At 46.7% G+C, this 20,651-nt stretch overlaps 1 long non-coding RNA gene and 1 other non-coding gene across 5 annotated transcripts in view; one reads left to right on the forward strand and one right to left on the reverse strand.

Annotated features, from left to right (window-relative positions):
* LOC109245797 (uncharacterized) overlaps positions 1-11,967 on the reverse strand; it is a 69,669-nt gene extending 57,702 nt beyond the window's left edge. For all 4 annotated transcript variants that reach the window (XR_008418588.1, XR_008418589.1, XR_008418587.1 and 1 more), the window contains exon 1: positions 11,188-11,967. This is a non-coding gene — a long non-coding RNA (uncharacterized LOC109245797). The remainder of the gene's footprint in view (positions 1-11,187) is intronic.
* A 6,814-nt stretch (positions 11,968-18,781) lies between these two features.
* TRNAW-CCA (transfer RNA tryptophan (anticodon CCA)) lies at positions 18,782-18,853 on the forward strand. The gene has a single exon. It is a non-coding gene; the product is annotated as a tRNA-Trp (tRNA).
* Positions 18,854-20,651: the final 1,798 nt, after the last annotated feature.

Genomic DNA, 20,651 nt, shown 5'->3' on the forward strand with positions numbered 1-20,651 from the left:
GTCATGGTCTCACAGTTCGTGGGTTCGAGCCCCGCATCAGGCTCTGTGCTGATGGCTCAGAGCCTGGAGCCTGCTTCGCGTTCTGTCTCCCTCTCTCTCTGCCCCTCCCCTGCTCATGCCCTCTCTCTCTCTCCTTCAAAAATAAATAAAAACATGAAGAAAGAAAAGGCCACAGAGTTCCCAGCACTCATCAGAGTTGTAGAAAATATGTGCATTTTACTTTTTTAATATTTATTTATTTTTGTTAGAGAGAGCACAAGCAGGGGAAGGGCAGAGAGAGAGAGAAAGAGGATCTGAAGTGGGCTCTGTGCTGACCGCAGCAAGCCTGATGTGAGGCTCGGACTCATGAACCGTGAGATCACGACCTGAGCCGAAGTCGGATGCTCAACCGACTGAGCCACCCAGGCGCCCCTATGTGCATTTAAAATAGAACTGAAAACACAAACAGGAGGTTTGGTTCCTGCCACAATGAGGCAATAGCCGAGGCTGCTGGCTCTGTCCATAAAAATCCACCCCTGACAAAACCTGTGGCGGAAAACACGGAGCCAGGAACCAGCAGACCCACATTATGAGAAACCTCTGGAAGGAGGGAAGGTTGGCCTGTGGTGTGTGCATGTCTGTGTGGGGGGGGGGGGGGAGTTGGGGGCTAAGTGGGGTGTGTCTGCAGCCTGGGGCACAGGGAGACTCCAGCTATGAGAGGAAAACAGTAATGATTTCAGCTCTGTTCTGGGCTTTCCTCAACCATTGCCTGTTGACAGTCACTGTTTGTCCCGCACCCTCACAGCAGCAATCAGTAGCAAAGGTCAAGTCTGCTGAGATGGGTGTTATCAGAGGTGACATCCAAGTAACACGAGATGAGGAAATGGGGACAGTGGATGGGAACCAACATTCCCAGGGAATCGTGACTCCCCTCTTTCGCTCCGGGCCTCCAGGCCCAGTGGACTCCAGTGTAATCCCAATGCTGCCCCTTCTTGGATGCTTGAAGGTGAAGCCCTGACCTGAAGGGTTTCTTGGAGTCTAAGGCTCCCAGTGTCAGTGGCCACGGGGTATGCTATGTGCTCTCAGCGCCAGAGCTCCTATTCCTCAAACTCTCCATTGCCGGACGTAGAGCGGGGTCTGGCCACCATCTCCTCTCAGTACTCTGCCAGAGGAAGTCACCCCGCAGAGCGAGGGCAGACAGATGAACTCAGGGCAAAGAGCAGCACGACTTCCACGAAAGAGGAACAATCACTGGACGGCGTATGGCGTGGGGCAAAGAAGTCTGAGAAACGATGGATCGAGACTATGAAATGAGTGTGCTAAAGCAGACGAGGGGCTATTAACAATTACATTGTTAATACATCGTTAATTGTTAACGGGGAAAATCACCGGAAATAAAGTTGAACTATTAGGGAAGAAAAATACGATACTCTTAGTGTTTGCTATATATACCGAAACCAATTACTCAGCCATCAAAAAGAAATGAAATCTTGTTGGTGGGAATGCAAGCTGGTGCAGCCACCCTGGAAGACAGTATGGAGGTTCCTCAAAAAACTAAAAATAGAACTACCCTATGTCCCAGCAATTGCACTAACAGGCATTTCTCCACGGGATACAGGTGTGCTGTTTCGAAGGGACACATGCACCCCCGTGTTTCTAGCAGCACTATTGACAATTGGCAAAGTATGGAAAGAGCCCACATGTCCATCGATGGATGAATGGATAAAGAAGATGTGGTATATCTATACAATGGAGTATTACTCGGCAATCAAAAAGAATGCAATCTTGCCATTTGCAACTACGTGGGTGGAACTGGAGGGTATTATGCTAAGTGAAATTGGTCAGTCAGAGAAAGACAAAAATCATAGGACTTCACTCATATGAGGACTTTAAGAGACAAAACAGATGAACATAAGAGAAGGGAAGCAAAAATAATACAAAAACAGGAAGGGGGACAAAACAGAAGAGACTCATAAATATGGAGAACAAACGGAGGGTTACGGGAGGGGTGGTGGGAGGGGGGATGGGCTCAATGGGGGAGGGGCGCTAAGGAATCCAGTCCTGAAATCATTGTTCCACTATATGCTAGTTTGGATGTAAATTAAAAAAAAATAAAAAATAAAACAAGTTAAAAAAAAATGCCCAAGAATCAAACACTGGATGTCTGCTATGTAATGTTCTACACATTTTCATAAGTTTGAAATCTTTCATATTTATGAAACGCAAACAAATGAAAATTAAAGCAAAATCGACCACCTCACTGCTACCTGGGAATCCAGACTTTTCTCCTTTCACTTCTCCTATCATTTCCTGAATAGGATGGACAGGTCTCTAACTTCAAATCTTAACCTATTCCATTCCCCAGCATGAAAATTTCTTTTCATTATCTTCTCTGAGTCCCACCCCTTTTTGATGAATTTCAATTTCCTCTCCTACAGAAATTCCCGCCAAGTATCCTTATTCTTCATTTCATTACTGCCTCTTCTAAACAGCTGAAATATCTGTGACCTGGCCTATTCTCGGATCCCCATCAGCCTATCATTGTTCTTTACCTTTTTCCTGATGTCCCTTTTTCTCCTCAATTAGTAAGTGCCAGCAAAGCATTTAAAAAGCACTTGTTGAAAAAAATAACCGAAAGACATTGAAAAGCATTTACAAACAGACTATGTATATGCGTATTCATGCTTGCCATGTGTTTGCCAACTATGTGTGAAGAATGTTAATTGCGTGGGAAAGTGCTTGTGATGTAACACAGAAAGAAAAAGGTCAGGATGCAAAACCTCTCATACCGTCTGAGCTCGGTAAAATTCTGTACAAGTGCGCCTTCATAACTGCATGAGAGCTCATCATTTGGATGTGAACTGATAACCTTTTAGGAAAGAACGGAGCCGTTCTGAATAAATTCAGAAAATGCTCTCTAATACAAAAAAAAAAAAAAAAAAAAAAGGAAAGAAATCTTGCCATTTGCAATGACCTGGATGGAGCTAGACTGTATTCTGCAAAGGAAAATAAGTCAGCAGAGAAAGACAAATACCGTACGATTTCACTGATGTGTGGAATTTAAGAAACAAAACAGATGAACATACGGGAAGGGGGGGGAAGTAGAGAGGGAAACAAACCACAGGAGACTCATAATGACAGAACAAACTGAGGACTGATGGAGGGAAGTGGGGTGGGGGAGGGGCTAGATGGTTGATGGGTATTAAGGAGGGCACTTGCTGTGATGAGCAGTGGGTGTTGTATGTAAGTGATCAGTCACTGAATTCTACTCCTGAAACCCATATTGCAGTATACGTTAACTAAAATTTAAAGGGCAGTGGGTGGCTCAGTCAGTTGAGTGTCCGACTCTTGATTTCGGCTCAGGTCACGATCTCAGGGTCATTGGACTGACCCCTGTGTCGGGCTCCACGCTGAGTGTGGAGACTGCGTGGAATTCTCTCTCTCCCTCTGCTCCTCTCCCCTAAAATAAAAAAATATATATACATATATTTTTAAAAAGAGTTTTTTCTTAATTTTTTTTAACGTTTATTTATTTTTGAGACAGAGAGAGACAGAGCATGAATGGGGGAGGGACAGAGAGAGAGGGAGACACAGAATCGGAAGCAGGAAGCAGTCAGCCCAGAGCCCGACAGGGGGCTCGAACTCACAGACTGCGAGATCGTGACCTGAGCTGAAGTTGGACGCTTAACCGACTGAGCCACCCAGGCGCCCCAAAAAGAGTTTTAAAAATATCTAAAATTGACATTAAAATTAACAATTTTTAATTCAAAAATTTTTAATGTTTATTTTTCAGAGAGAGACAGAGACAGGGGGAGGAGCAGAGAGAGAGGGAGACACAGAATCCAAAGCAGGTTCCAGGCTCCGAGCAGTCAGCACAGAGACTGACACCAGGCTCGAACCCACGAACCGTGAGATCATGACCCCAGCCGAAGTCGGACGCTTGACCAGCTGAGTCACCCAGGTACCCCTTCCTTTTTTTTTTAATTAAAAAAAAATTTACATTAAAACAAAAAACACGCACACACTAGCATCAAACTTAAGAAATAATCCATTTTAGGCATGGTGCCCGTTGTTTAAGTTAACTCTTACAGAAGAGGGCCCAAATAATAGGGATCCCTTTGCACAAGAAATAGGAACTTAACGAAAAAGGATGAATAATCCAAAGCAGAATGAAGTAAAAGAGTTAAGCACAGCTCTTGAGTTACAGACAGATGGACTGGAGTTTAAATCCCACCCCTGCTATCCAGTTGCTAAAAGACATTTTACTCTATGTTATTGGCTGAATCGTGGCCCTCTTAAAATTCATATGTTGGAGTCCTAACCAGCTCTATTTGGAGATGGGGCCTTTAAAGAAATAATTAAGTTAAAATGAATCGTATGGGTGGGTTCTAATCCGATATGACTGGTGTTCTTATAAGAGGAGGATATTCAATAGCATATACAGAGGATGTAAAGACACAGGAGAAGGTGGCCATCTACAAGCCAAGGAGAGAGGCCCCACAAGAGCCCAACCATGCTGACACCTTGATCTTGGACTTCTACCTTCGGGAATGGCAAGGAAATGCATTTCTGTTGTTCAAGCCACCTAGTCTGTGGCACTTTGTTATGGCAGCCCTAGAAAATTGAGACACTACATATTCAACTATCATCTGCTGATAGGGCTTTTGTAAAGGATAAATTAAATACATTAAATGAGATGCTTTAAATTAGGCACCTAATACTGTATCCAACATGTGGTAAGAATTCAACAAATATAAATGCACAACTTGCAAATGCCCACATTTCGCCAGGTCAGCAGCATCCTTCTACCACAGAATTCATTGCTAGAAAACCAGAATTGTATCAAAATTGGTGACAAATGGGGGTGCCTGGGTGCCTCAGTTTGTTAAGCTTCCAACTTCAGCTCAGGTCATGATCGCACGGTTTGTGGGTTCGAGCCCCGCGTCGGGCTCTGTGCTGACAGCTCAGAGCCTGGAGCCTGCTTGGGATTCTGTCTCTCTCCCCCTGCCTCTCCCTGCCCTGCTCATGCTCTGTCTCTCTCTCTCAAAAATGAATAAACATTTTTTTTTAAATCTTGTAAAAATGGTGAAAAATACACTAGAATAGGGAAGAGACATGTTTTCCTAGCTTCTCCCCCCACCCCGCCCCACTCCCCATCACCCTCACTGAAAAAAGAAACAAGTGGAGACGAATTCCTATCATCACTGATCGTAATATTACTCAAGAAAAGATACTGGATCTATAATAGGATAGTTTAAAATCTGAGCACAATTATCTGAGAGTTTGAATACAGAAATACAACCTCTGAAGAAAGGAGTAGCAAGATTCACAGACCAAAAAAAAAAAAAAAATGCTTGGAGTAGACCTTGAGAATATAAATAAATTTTCTAACTCATGTGGTAAGGTGAATAATGGCCATCCAAATATATCCACATCTTGGGAATGCAAACTGGTGCAGCCACTCTGGAAGACAGTATGGAGGTTCCTCAAAAAATTAAAAATAGAACTACCTTATGACCCAGCAATTGCACTACTAAGAGCTTATCCAAAGTATACCGGAGCGCTGATTCATAGGGGCACATGCACCCCAAAGTTGATAGCAGCACTATTGACAGTAGCCAAAGTATGGAAAGAGCCCACATGTCCATCAGTGGATGAATGGATAAAGAAGATGCGGTATATATATACAATGGAGGATTACTCGGCAATCAAAAAGAATGCAATCTTGCCATTTGCAACTACGTGGATGGAACTGGAGGGTATTATGCTAAGTGAAATTAGAAAAAGACAAAAATCGTATGACTTCACTCATATGAGGACTTTAAGAGACAACAGATGAACGTAAGGGAAGGGAAACAAAAATAATAAAAAAACAGGGAGGGGGACAAAACAGAAGAGACTCATAAATATGGAGAACAAACGGAGGGTTACGGGAGGGGTGGTGGGAGGGGGGATGGGCTCAATGGATAAGGGTCACTAAGGAATCTACTCCTGAAATCATTATTGCACTATATGCTAACTTGGATGTAAATAAATAAAGAAACAAACAAAAAACAAAAATGAAAACCAAAAAAATCTTAAAAGAATCTACTTTGATCAAAGTGATGGTTACTGAGTAAGATTGGCATGGTATTGAATCACACTAATATACTATTCACCAGCCACATGTAGTTTGAAATTTGGCTAGTCCAAATTGAGATGTGCTCTAAGTGTAAAATATGTATCATATTTCAAAGACTTAGTAGGGGAAAAATACTAGAAAGTATGTCATTGATAATGTTTTCTATTGATGACATATCAAAATGGTAGTATTTTAGAATATTGGGTTGAATAAAATATATTATTAAAATTTAAAAAAAAACACAAATACATCCACATCTAATCGTCAGGACATTAGAACATGAATACGTCACCCTACATGGCAAAAGGGACTTTGTAGGTACGATTAAGAATCTTGAGAAGGGGAGGGGCGCCTGGGTGGCTCAGTCGGTTAAGCCTCCGACTTCAGCTCAGGTCATGATCTCACAGTCCGTGAGTTCGAGCCCCGTGTGGGGCTCTGTGCTGACAGCTCAGAGCCTGGAGCCTGTTTCGGATTCTGTGTCTCCCTCTCTCTGACCCTTCCCCATTCATGCTCTGCCTCAAAAATAAATAAACATTAAAAAAAAATAATAAAAGAAAAAAAAAAAAAGAATCTTGAGAAGGGGAGATTATGCTGGATTATCTGGATGGAGACACATCACCGGTAGGAGATACCATCACCCAAGCAAGGAGAATGGAGTGACGTGAGGAAGGGGCCCCAAACCATGCGATGCAGAGGCCTCTTGCATCTGGAAAAGACAAGGACACCGATCCTCTCCTGGAAGCTCCAAGAGGAATGCAGCCCTGGTAACACCTTGATTTTGGACGTCAGACCTCCAGAGAAGGACGATGATAAATTTGTGTTAATACGTGATAATAGCAACAAGAAAACTAATGTACATAGGAAGTATTTAGGAATAATAGTCTTTTCTCGAAGGATTAAAGGAATGTTTGCCCATGAAAGAATAAAAGAGAAAATGACTTAAATCGAACACAGGCATTTTAGTTGAGTGGTTGTTAAACTTGGCTTTATGCTTATTTAAAAACACAGATGCTTGGGGCGCCTGGGTGGCTTGGTCGGTTAAGTGTCCGACTTCGGCTCAGGTCATGATCTCACGGTCCATGAGTTCGAGCCCTGCGTCGGGCTCTGTGCTGACAGCTCAGAGCCTGGAGCCTGTTTCAGATTCTGTGTCTCCCTCTCTCTCTGCCCCTCCCCTGTTCATGCTCTCTCTCTCTCTGTCTCAAAAATAAATAAACGTTAAAAAAATAAAAAAAAAAATACAGATGCTTGTTATGTGTCTGATTCTTGATTTAGGCTCAGGTTGTGATCTCGTGGTTTTGTGAGTTCGAGCCCCAAGTCGGGCATGGTGCTGGCAGCACAGAGCCTGCTTGGGATTCTCTCTCCCCCTCTCTCTGCCCCTCCCCTGCTCACACACACGCTCTCTCTCTCTCAAAATAAATAAGCATTAAAAAAAATATACAGAGGCTTGGGAGCTCCATTCGGAAATGCTGCCTTGTTAGGCCTGGGATTGGACTGAGTTATCTTTTTTTTTTCTTTTCTTTTCTTTTAAATGCTTCCCAGGGTGTTTTGGGTTTAAGATGGTCCTATTCCACTTCTTTTCTCCAAAAATGCAGGGGAAACAGCTACAAATTCAGATCCACAAAATGAACAGTAAAGACTGAACATATGTGTGGGTAAAGTGGGACAGAAGATGCAAAGGGAAGCATCCGAGTGCGTATTTCCAAGAGGAGAGTGGCATCCTGAAAGCACGACCCAAACTCCTCCCTTAAAAGAAAGGCGACAAGTTGCACAGGCTGGGGCAGGACCCCCTCTGGACTCTGCACCTGAGCAGGGAACAAAGGGAAGCACGGACAAATGTGACTCACGCTGTCAATCCGGAGATAGAAGACACATATGCAGGGAACTATAATTCAGAAGAAAGGAGTGATTGTTCTTTATTGTCTGGGTGAGAAGCAAAGCCTAAAAAGAAACATTAAAACAGGAAGTCTGCAAGGAATTAAGGCGGGGTTCTCTTACACAGAGGTGAAGGCATGTGTTGTTGCATGTTGGAATGCATTTAGACGCGACTTAGTATCTGTATGTGGCCATGCCCTATGACCCAGCAGTGTGAGGAGTTCCTTCAGTCACTACCTCTGAAGGATGAGTGTCCTTAATTTTGTAATTATCAATTGCCTGTTAGTGATTGTGCGAGGAGGTAAAGGAAGGAGATGCAATGAGGGGGGCACATAGAAAGCATCAAAGATACTGATTCTGTTCCATGTCTTAAGATGAGTGGTGTAGAGGGGCACCTGGGTGGCTCAGTCAGGGAAGCGTCCGGCTTCGGCTCAGGTCATGATCTCGCAGTTGGTGAGTTCGGGCCCCGCGTCGTGCCCTGTGCTGACAGCTCGGAGCCTGGAGCTGCTTGGGATTCTGCGTCTCCCTGTCTCTCTGCCCCTCCCCCATTCACGCTGTGCCTCTCCCTCAAAAACAAGCATTAAAAAATTTTTTTAAATAAAAAAGTCTTTTCCTCAATAAAGAAAAATCTTGACGTGACAACCTTAAATTTACAGCTTAAGAAACCAGAAAAAGAGTAAAGCAAACATAAACCTGTCAGGAGGGAAATGGTGAAGATTCGAACAGACAGAATAGACCATAGAGAAATCAATGAAATCAAAAGCTCATTCTTTGAAAAGACCAACAAAATTGACAAACCATTAGCTGGAATTACTTAAAATAAATAACATTCAGAATGAAAGTGGGGACGTGACTACCAATTCTACAGAAATAAAACGTATAAGAGCACTGTGAACATCTGTATGCCCACAAACTGGATAGCCTAGATGGGATGGACCGATTGCTAATAACACTAAAAATAGAAAAAATTAGAAAATCCATAGATGATAACTAGTAAGGAGATTAAATCAATCAAAAACAAAAAAAAAACAAAAAAAAAAAAAAAAAAACTCCCAACAAAGAACCTGATGGTCTCACTGGTGAATTCCACCAAACATTTAAAGGACAACTTATACCGGGGTACCTGGCCGGCTCAGTCTGTAGATCTCTTGATCTCAGGGTTGTGAGTTCAAGTCTCCTGTTGGGCATGGAGCCTACTGAAAATAATAATTTTTTTAAAAAAGCTTTAAAGAAAAACTTGCACCATCCTGCTCAAACTCTTAAAAAACTTTGGGGCGCCTGGGTGGCTCAGTCGGTTGAGCGTCCGACTTCGGCTCAGGTCACGATCTCGCGGTCCGTGAGTTCGAGCCCCGCGTCGGGCTCTGGGCTGATGGCTCAGAGCCTGGAGCCTGCTTCCGATTCTGTGTCTCCCTCTCTCTCTCTGACCCTCCCCCGTTCATGCTCTGTCTCTCTCTGTCTCAAAAATAAATAAAAAAAACAAACGTTAAAAAAAAAATTAAAAAAAAAAAAACTGAAGAGGAGGGAACACATCCTAACTCATTCTACGAGGCCGACATTGTCCTAATACCAAAGCCAGACAAAGATACTGTAAGAAAAAAAAAAAAAACTACAGACCAAAATATCTCTAATAAACATTGATGTAAAAATCCTCAACAAAATACTAGCAAACTGAATTCAGCAGTATATTTAAAGTATTATCCAACATGCCCAAATGGAGTTTATTCCTGGAATGCAAGAATGGTTCAACATTCGAAAATCACTCTGTGTAATATGGCACATTAACAGAATAAAGGACTAAAAACACATGATCATCTCAATGGATACAGAGTAAACATCTGACCAATTCAATCCCCTTTCAACACAATAAGAGTCATATATAAAAACCCACAGTGAACATACTCAATGACGAAAGACTGAAAGCTTTTCCTCCAACATCAGGAACGAGGCAAGGATGCCCACTCTCTCCACTTCTATTCAACGTAATACTAGCCAGAGGAATTGGGCATGAAAAAGAAACAAGAGCATTCAAATGGGAAAGGAAGAAGTAAAACCACAGATGACATGATCTTATATGTTGAAAATCCTTAAGAATACACACACAAACTTAGAATACATGAATTCAGCAAAGTAATAAGATACAAAATCAACACACAAAAGTCTATTGCATTTCTATATACTAACAATGCACAATCCCCAAAGGAAATTAAGAAGACAATTCCATTTACAACAGCATCAAAAAGAATCCAATATTTAGGTATAAACTTAACCAAGAAGGCAAAAAGATTTGTACACTGAAAACTACAGAACATTGCTGAAAGAAATGAAAGCAGATGTGCAAGAATGGAAAGATAACTCATGTTCATGAATTGAAAAACAATATCGTCAAGGTGTGAATACCTTTATATTTAAATACCACAATATAGTAGCCAGAGGCTACCATATAAGACACATAGCTGTAATATATCATGTCTCTTTTTTTTTCATGAGAAGGGAAACAATCCCTGGCAAAGAAGCCCTTTCAGGAGAATTTACCTAATACAAAAATATTATTTAAAAGAAACCAGGGGCGCCTTGGTGACTCAGTGGTCAAGCCACGGACTCTGAATTTCGGCTCAGGTAATGATCTCCTGGTTGATGGGATCGACCCCCGACCCCTCGCTTCCAAGGAGCTCAGCACTGCTTTCTGGGGTTATCTCTCTCTCTCTCTCTCTCTCTCTCTCTCTCTCTCTGCCCCTCCCCCGCTCACATACACTCTCTCTCTCAAAATAAACTTAAAAAAACAAAAGTTAAAAAAGTAACCAGCACAAGATCTACACAAAGAAACTATGAGTAAAAACAAAGTTTGTCTAGCTCACGAAAACAAGGCGTCAGAGGGAATGAAAACTATGATCAAAACTTGTCATCAAAATATTTAACTTAACGGAGCCATCCCCTTTGTAAATAGGAGGCACATGCACAGATCCCACAGCTCAGGCAGAAGGCAAGACAACAGAAGGCGAAATAAACGTGGGGTGCACAGAAACAAAGAAAGAAGCACAAAACTCTGAAAATGGCTTCCCGCGAGAGAAAGAAATGGACTGGGGGGGTCTGGGGTGCTGTTTTAATACAGGATTCTAGAACTATTTAGCCTTTAATTTAAACTCTGTGGATGTAAAAACAAATCTATCCCCTTCCCCCCCCCCGCCCCCCCCCCCCCTCCAGCACGCAATGCTTACTTGTCCGCCGCTCGTACTCCTAGCCTGGGAGAACCCCCGCCCGGGCAGGTTGCCTGCTCCTTCCTAGGAAAACACTACAAGGTCTTGCTTGAACGAGTCCCTCTTGCTCCCGGTGTCTTATCCCACCTCTGCTGCCTGGGCCCACGCAACATCCGGCTCCACCTGCACGTCTGCTCCCTTAGATCTCAATCCCTGGTTCTCCAGTTGCTGCTGCCTCTTCCGGGGGTTGCAGACCCTCGCACCACAGCCCACGTGTCCTGGACCCCCAGGCTGGCCCTCCCAGGCCTGGCCCCCACCTGGGCCCCCATGTGTCCCGGTTTCAGTTCATAACAACTTCGCTGTCATTCTCGATCACCTTATTTGCAGGAGCGTGGGCTGGGGGAGCAGGGCTGCGACGGCTCCCGCAGCTCTTGAGTGTTGTTTACTGTCGCCACGGAAACCTCCCCGCAAGCCCTGGGCGGGGCTTAGGAAGGGGCGTGGTCAGAGCCCAGCGAGGCAGAGGCGGAGGTCCCCTCGGATTCGGGAATTCTAGCTGGCGTCCGGGTTCCGACTCAACCCGCGCCCTGGACGTCGGGGAAGCAGCCCCGGGGCAGGCAGCTTGGCGCTGGTACAGCGGGTTCGAGGAGTTTTCCTCTTCCCGCGGTGGCGTAAAGACGGGCCGGGGACCGACATCGGATTCTGAACGGATGGAGGACGTGTGGGATGGGATGAGAGGAAGGCGGCAGCTGAAAAGTACCGGGAGTCAGGAGGAGGAATTTCGTGAAGGACTTCCGGGGTGGGGTCACGTGGCGAGGTGACCCCCCCCCCCCGACGTCACAGATGCCCATTGTGACGCGCGTGGAACCTCAGCCGCCGATTGGCTCGGCGGGCGCGGGATGGGGCTAAAAGCCCAGGCGCAGGTCCAACCCTGGGCTTAAGGGGGCGGGCAGAGAGGCGATTAGTGTCTCAGCTCCCGACGGTAGGACAAAGCTGTCTAGGCCCTCCGCACCCGCTCTGCTGAGCGGGCAGCGTTGGTCTGTCGCGCCTCCGGGGACTCGGGCCCAACCTCAGACCTCGGATTTCCTTGCCCCATCCTCGGCCGTCGCCCATCCGGACTCGACTCCCGGGCCCACCGCTGCCTCCGCTCCAAGCCCCCAGCCTCGCTGGTGCAGCACCTGTTGCTTCCCTCCCTCGTGGCCATGCCCCCATGCCACACGATGTCTTCGGGCGAAGGCACAGAAGTCCTCGGTGCAGGCCACTGGCCAGCTGGACAACTCGAGCCTCTAGAACAAATTTGGTCTGAAACCCATTTAATCTTTGGAAACATCTATCGAAGAAACTGAGTTGAGAGTATAAGAACGAAAATAAGGGTCATGCCCTGTAGAGGAAAATCAAAATAGGGAACGAGGAACTAGGTCTTGAGAGTGGCTCCAAGTGTTCATAGAGCAGACGGGTTGCCTTTTTGAGCCCGTGCTGGCTAAGAAACCTCAGAACCTCAAAGCAGTGCTTAGAAAGGTGTGGAGAGTACAGGTCCGTCTCTTAAGGAACCCGTGGATTGCTTGGCTAATTGTTATCCTGGGGGAGATGGGGAACCTAAGTCCTGGGCCAGAATTTCTTGAAATGTTTTGGGAGTCTCTATTACTATATTATTCTCGGGAAAATGTCCCTTCAGAAAGAGAAGATATCAATGGACCGGACAACGGATTAAATGTTCAAAACCATCTCCATAAAAATGCAAGCGGCTTGGGTCACCTGGGTGGCTCAGTCGGTTAAGCGGCCGATTTCGGCTCAGGTCATGATCTTGCGGTCAGTGAGTTCGAGCCCCGCGTCGGGCTCTGTGCTGACAGCTCAGAGTCTGGAGCCTGTTTCAGATTCTGTGCCTCCCTCTCTCTGACCCTCCCCCGTTCGTCCTCTGTCTCTCTCTGTCTCAAAAATAAATAAACGTTGAAAAAAAATTTTTTTTAAATGCAAGAGGCTTTATAATACTGTCAAAATATGAATGGAAGCCCAAAGCAGAAAACCTCTTAGGGGGGAACAGAAGGGGACCAGCAGAAGGCTCTTTAAAGGAAGTTGTCGCATATACGACAAAACAAGAAAAAATTAGAATAAAGACCACCAAAGAAGGTAAAGTTGTACAATAGAAGAATTCAAGAGCAGATTCGTTGTAAAGGTGAAGCCAAGTAAAATATCAAATAGCTCCTATGGCACCAGAGACATAGTAGGCCCTCAGGAAAAGTAACTGATAACATACGAGGTGAGTTTCCAGACCACTCAGAGTAGGTTTACGAAACATTTTGTGGTGACGATTCCCCAATATGTGGTGACATATCCATCCAATAACGCAGGAAGTTTACACTGTGGATATTCAGAGCCTGCAATTAAAGTGACTTGACCGGAGTCCGTTAGAGCCTACTCAGAGAACGAGAACAATATGTATTAGAGAAAACCAATCAGAATGTAAAGTGGGAAAAGGGGCCCGGACCATAGCTTCACACAGTTGGCAGGTGGCAAGGACAGCAGGACTGGAACCTCTGTCCTGACCCCCAGCCACCTTCGTATACTTGCTCACTCCTTGGTCGGGTGGATCTCCTCACAGTGACCCTGGTCTTTGTCTGTGTCGCTGAAGACATTTCAACTCCACCATTAAATTCTGATAATAGGAACAAGTCTCTCCTTTTTACAGTCACAAACTATACCCCATATTAGAAGAGCTCTGTCGTAGTCCGAAAAAGACAGCGTCTTCATCTTGCCGTTGACGGAATGACAGGGCCGTGCCTGCCAGTGAGGCCGATCTCTGCGCGAGCCCCTACTCACTAAGCCTCAGTTTCCATCAGATGCATTTGGTCAGCATTTTTTTTTTTTTAACATTTTATTCATTTTTGAGAGAGCACACGCTTGAGAGGGGCAGAGAGAGGGGGACAGAGGATCTGGAGCGGGCTCTGCATAGACAATAGCGAGCCAGGTGTGGGGCTTGAACTTACAAACTGTGAGATCATGGCCTGAACCAAAGTCAGACATGCAACCGACTGAGCCACTCAGGTGCGCCTGGTGAGCATCAGTAAGCAGGGCCTTTGGGTTTAGTAAAATGAGGCTGGAAAACATCTCCAGAGACAAGTGCAGCCCACATGGTCACATGGGGCAAAGACAAACTGAGAAAGTCACGTTTATTGTCACATAGGGACTAGCTAGACAGCACCCACAGCTGATACGCCAACAGACATAAACCTTCCAGCTTCCGGAATTCCATTTCTCCAATGTAAAGGGTATCCATGCTGCCCCAAGTCCCCTCTGGCCATGAAAAAATGTGGCAAACTTTTAATGAAACCATTGAAAAATATTCAAGCCCAGGGGCGCCTGGCTGGCTCAGACAGTACAGCATGCGACGCTTGATCTCAGGGTCGTGAGTTCAAGTCCCATGAAGGGCACAGAGCTTACTTAAAAAAAAAAAAAAAATCAAGACCTGACTAGTGAGCCAAATTTCCCTGGTGTCGACTGAACCACCTCCTCGTCCGACTCGATTTTGACTCAGGGCGTGATCTCACGGGTTCACGAGTTTGAGCCCTGCGTCCAGCTCTGGGCTCATACTGTGGACCCTGCTTGGGATTCTGTCTCCCTCTCTGCTCCTCCCCCGCTCGTTTTCTCTCTCTCAAAATAAAAGAAAAAAAAAAGAGAATGAAAATCTGGCATAAAAGAAAATTACCACGAAAATCGAAATGCCTTAAAAAAATGCCTAAAGTAAAAAAAAAAAGCCTAAAGTTCCCCCCTCCATCCCCCCGCCCCGCCCAAATCTGCAGTGTTTTTGCCTCTTTGCAGCCACCGGATTCAAGTTCCATCTCCCGTCACTGATTTAGGAGTGGCCTTTACTTACTGTCAGTTAATCAGGAGGCTAAGGTCCTGGATTACGCCACCCTGGCTCCCAGTGAAAATTTAAACGTTCTACCAGTTTCCAGGGTGTTTTTCCTTCGGAAGAGTGGAGAAGCAAGCGAACAGCCTCCAGCTGTTAGCTGTTGGCCGCTACAGTTTGCACTCCTCCCGGAGTGGCCCTGGCCTGTGACACGGGGTTCCTCCGCCAGGCAGTCTTTGTCCTGAGCCACCCCACAGGTTGGCAGGTCTATATCGCCACCTGACAGCTCCCCCCACCCTCCTCCGGGTCGGCTTCCTCCCACTTCCTTTCACAGGTGTCACCCCCAAGAACCCAGCCTGCAATGAGGCTGTTCCCCAGAGCTGCGTTGCAGAGAGGACACCCACTCCACAGAGCATTACCCTTCTCTCAGTGTTCAGGTCCCGGTTGGCATTTGCTGGAAAAGGAATGTGTAGAGCAGAAAGATCTAGGACGTCTTTGACGGGCTTTGGAGAGTTGGAACGTTTTCAGCCCCTTGGAAAATAGAAGCCAAGTAAAAAGTTTTTCTAAGAGAGCAATCGCCTGGGTCTGAGATGATGCCACACGAAGCAGAGACGGAGAAGCCAAAGTTAACATGTTTTTCTCAGGGGTGAGGCAGCCCTTGCTATAACTTCTGCAGCCTTCCTTCTCCATAGCAGTTATTTCTGGAGTTCTCGCTGCCACATCCTTTTAGTCAAGTGTCCCTGTGTATTCACTCACTCCAGGGCCAGCTTCCCTGCCTCCCTTGTAAATCCAGGCTGAACTTGAACAAGAGAACAGTCAAGATGGCTCCTGGTGCTTCATTATTACAAACACAGTTCTGATGAGAACAGTCTTGAGGGTCCATCATTGCATTCACCCTTAACTTTATTTTATTTTTTTAATGCTCATTTATTTTTTGAGAGAGAGCAGGGGAGGGGCAGAGAGAGAGGGACAGAGAATCCTAAACAGGCTCTGCACTGTCAGCACAGAGCCAGATGTGAGGCTTGATGTCAGGAACCAAGAGATCATGACTTGAGCCAAAATCAAAAGTCAGACACTTTACTGACTACTGTTTCTTTTAGTGCATATTCTCTAGAAGAGGAAATGCCTGGACAGAAGCATTTGCTACATTACAACCCAAACAGCTAGTATCAGTTTACATTCTGTTCCAGTATTTCATGAATTCTAAATATTCACCGTTTTCCCCACACCTTGCTCATGTTGGCGATTACCTTCTTTTTGTGTTTAACTGGACAATGACTGTTGCGTAATTTTGAAATTTTCTGTATTTTTTTTTTTTAATTTTTTTTTTCAACGTTTTTTATTTATTTTTGGGACAGAGAGAGACAGAGCGTGAACGGGGGAGGGGCAGAAGAGAGGGAGACACAGAATCGGAAACAGGCTCCAGGCTCTGAGCCATCAGCCCAGAGCCTGAAGCGGGGCTCGAACTCACGGACCGCGAGATCGTGACCTGGCTGAAGTCAGACGCTTAACCGACTGCACCACCCAGGCACCCCATGAAATTTTCTGTATTTTTAAACAGAAGTTGTGTGTGTGTGTGTGTGTGTGTGTGTGTGTACATGTGTGTGTTTTAATAGAGTTTGGTTCTAAGGTTAAAAAAAAACAAAAAACAGTTCTGTGTGATTTCTGGGCAGTCACAGAATTTCAGTGAGCCGCAGGCTGGGATGACGGTGAAGCAAGTGAGGCATTCCCCACCACCACTCCTGCCCCCCGGTGCAAAGTACAAGTGTGGGTGGCTCCAAAAAAACTCAGCAGTCAAGATAAATTTAAGAATAATGCAATATATTAAAAAATATATATATATATCAATGCAAAAAACGCAAGATACACAAAGTATCAAAATTGTACACAAGAGCCTTCAGCCCTGCACATCAGCATAACTGCCTCACTCCCGTCACTTTAGTTGGCCCTGGCAAGCAGGCGTCTAACTTTTAAAAGGACCCTTTAATTATATCTGCCCAAATCTCTTTCGTCCCTTCATCTGATTGCATTACCACACTGTAGTTTAGAAAAACTGGCTGTTGGTTCCACATCCTGGTCCCCAGGAGGGCGGGGACCTGACAGGTGTATCCAAAAATCTGAGCAGGGGGATTCCAGAGTGTCTCTGGTCTTGCCTTGGGTGTGAAGCATTTCTTCCAGTAGCTTCTGGACTCTTGGCCTCGGTGGAAAAGGCACTGGCTTCTCCTCTCAGTGACTCTGCCTTGTGGCCAAGGCCAAGCTGTTTCCACCACTCCCTAGCTGACATTCCTTCCCAGTTACAATTCACCCCCGGGGCCATCAAAAGCAATAAGGAAGTGACTTCCGTCTGGATATCTGGAGATGTAATCAGTAATCTGGGGCTAGCTGACCCGTGTCTGGCCCTGGGGACATCGACAGAACCTTCTGGCCTCTGCTTCTCTGACACCCTTGGCAGGCTGCCTCGGGACTCACTGTTAAAATGCCTGCTATGCTCACACCTGGCCACAAGCACATGCCAAGACTCCTATCCCGTTTGACATGGAGAACCTCTGGGGGGGGGGGGGGGTCTCAGCTGCCAGAATAACCAGGATGGTGAGATGCCCTTCACCCCCACTGGCTTCACTGAGAGCCCCAGACACCGTTCCTCTTTCCCTCCTATAGTGAGGCCCATTCCAGGTCGTTCCTTCTCTGAAACACACCAGGCCCTGTGGGTGTTGTATTTAGAATTGATTGATGTTTCATGTTCCTAGACAAGGATAGTGGTGTATATTACTAATGGCTTTTTTTTTTTTTTTAATTTCAAGAGCTTACTCACTTAATAGTCTTATTTTTCTTAATAAAGGAGGGAAAAAGTACTGTCCAAAAGCAGGGACTTAAGACTCCCAAGAGGTGGACCATGAGCCCCTTAAAATCATGCTAGGAGAAAACATTAACTGAAATACGCGGACAAGATGACGACAAGCGAGGAAACTGACAAACTGTTATGTGCCATAAAATCCCATCTCAAAAATGAATCTGAAGTGACCGGAAGGGGGACGCTGATGTTCCCTGTCTCGATCCGGGCGCCAGACAAGCAAGGATTTACACTGCGTGCAAACGTGCGGCTACTTTTCGCTCTGCGTTCCATTCATCGAGTCAAAGGTCAAAAATATACTGGGGATCACACACAGCCGGTAAAACTCTGCAAAAAGAAATGCACACGAGCGTCAGCAGTGGCGGTCTCTGGATGGCGGCGTTTTCAGCGGCTCTGATGCTCTCGTCCAGATACTGTGCTGACCCTCCTCAAAGAAGATGTTTCCTTTTAGAATTCACATGACAGTCCCGGCTTGGGGGGGGGGGGGGGCGCCCCGTCTTCCTTCCCCCGCCCCGGCCCCGCCGGGTCGCGGCCACCGGGAGCAGCGTCCTCGAACCCGCGCCGCGGCGGCCGCCGCCATTTTCCGCGCGGCGGCCGGAGGGCCTGGCGAGTCCGCCCCGCGGAATTCGGGAGCCGCTCCCGCCCCCACCCCGGCCGCCTCCGATCTCCCCCTCCACACCCCCCACCGCCCCGCCGCCACCCGCCCGGCCCCCGCGGCCGCGTCTCCGCCGCCGCGGCGCCCGGCCCGGGCTCGGAAGCCGCCGAGCGCCGGTTTCCCGGAAGCCGAGGAGCGGGCCGCTGGAGCTCCTCCCCTCGGACGCGCGCCGGGGGGACCGCGTCTCGGAGCCTAGGTGTTCCCGGCCGCGGGACCGTGCCGGCGCGGCGAGGTCTTTAGCGACGCAGAGTCGTCTGCTCGCTGTGACCTCGTGGCGCAATGGTAGCGCGTCTGACTCCAGATCAGAAGGTTGCGTGTTCAAGTCACGTCGGGGTCACGGTCGCCTTTTTTCCCTCGCCAACCACGGAGGGCCGCAGGAAGCGCCGCAAAGGCCGTTAGGGGAGAAATCCGGCCTCCGGCGAGCGCTGTCACAGTGCCAGCGGGCGGAAAACCCCGCTCTTTTTCCTCGCATCGCGAATACGGGGTTTATAAATGCGACTGCGAGAGGCAGAGGTTCCTTGCGGCGGCCGACAGGAGGCGCGGCGACAAGCTCAGAGTGACCCCCCCCTGCGCCCTGGCGGCCGCCCTGCCACCCCCGCTTCCGTTGATCGCGGGCCCCCGGGGTTACCAACCCCCATCCTCCACCCACCCCACCCTCGCCTCTGCAAAGCCGCGTCTCCTCCCCCTCCCCCTCCCCAACGCACTTGGGCCCCCTGGGAACGCCACCTGCCGGAAGATTGAATTCACACCTGCAGGGGCCTCTCGTCCAGAGAGGGGGCCCTTGTCCCAAGGTCTGGTGCCTTCTGGAGCCGTGTCCTGACCGGCTCTTTCCGCCCGCAAATGTTCCCGACGCTCAGAAGCTCGGTGGATTTGGCTACAGGGATGGAGGACAGAGTCTTACTTTTCTTTTTTCTTTTTTCTTTTTTAACAAGCATACCCAAACGTTAACATTAATTAAATCTGGTTAGAGAGTACATGGAGTCTAATAGGAAACCTGGGTTCCGGTCGGAATTCACTCTGCCTGCAGAGACCCAAACGTGCAAGTCAAAACATTAGTTTATAATTTCCTGGGTTATTAGGACCCACAGCAAGCTGGCGGGGGTATATTCTCTCTGAAAGAAATACATTCTCAAACCAGGCCTTCTACTTTTCGCACACGTAAAGTGCCAGTCCAAATACACTCGCATTTTATTTTAAATAAATCAAAAGAGAAGTCCTTCTTCATAAGAACCAGCAAAATCAGATCCACAGACTTCGGATATGGGGATTCTCAGATACAGAATGCACGATGGGTGGGTTTAATCTTTTAAAAACGAAAGGACTAGGGCGCCTGGGTGGCTCGGTTGGTTGAGTGTCCAACTCTTGATTTCAGTTCAGGTTATGATCCCAAGTTCGAGGGATTGAGACCCGTGTTGGACTCTGTGCTGAGTGTGGAGCGTGCTTGAGGTTCAGTCTCTCTCGCTCTGCCCCTCTCCCGCACTAACATGCTCTCTCTCTAACATATAAATAAACAAACAAATAAGTAAAGTAAAAGAGTGGCCTAAGAAATTAACAAGAGACAATAAAAACGACTTGATAGGTTTCAAATACCAAAAAAGAAAATTCCAGAAATGAAAGAGTGAATATTCGATTTTAGAAATACATGGGTGTGTTATCTAGCAGATTAGACAGAGCTAAAAAATAAGAATGAAATAAAATATTTTGGCGGTTCAAAATACGTTTGTAAATCTTGACATTCCCTTCAAAAGGTGATGCCTAATTCTCTTCCCCTTGAGTATGGGCTGAACTTAATGCCCTTCATCTAACAAGTGGGAAAAAAGTAGACGTTACAATGTGTGAGTTTGGGCACTTGGTCATAAAAGAACTGTGGTTTCTTGCCTCTCTCTGGATCCCTTGCTCTGGGAAAGCCAGTTGGCCAGTTGCCAGGTTGCAAGAACCCTCATGATGTGCTACAGAGAGGTTCACTTGATGAAGAGTTGAAGTCTCCAGCCAATAGCCTCATGAGTAATCCCCAGTCAAGTTCTCGATGAGTGCGCCCCAGCCAGCATTTCGACTCCACTGTTACGCGAGACCCTGAATCAGAACCAAACAGCTAAGCCACACTCGAATTTCTGACCCTCAAAAACTATGTGAGA

This window comes from Panthera pardus, unplaced genomic scaffold (assembly GCF_024362965.1).
Source record: "Panthera pardus isolate Hobbes unplaced genomic scaffold, ASM2436296v1 HiC_scaffold_3, whole genome shotgun sequence".
Classification (NCBI taxonomy): domain Eukaryota; kingdom Metazoa; phylum Chordata; class Mammalia; order Carnivora; family Felidae; genus Panthera; species Panthera pardus.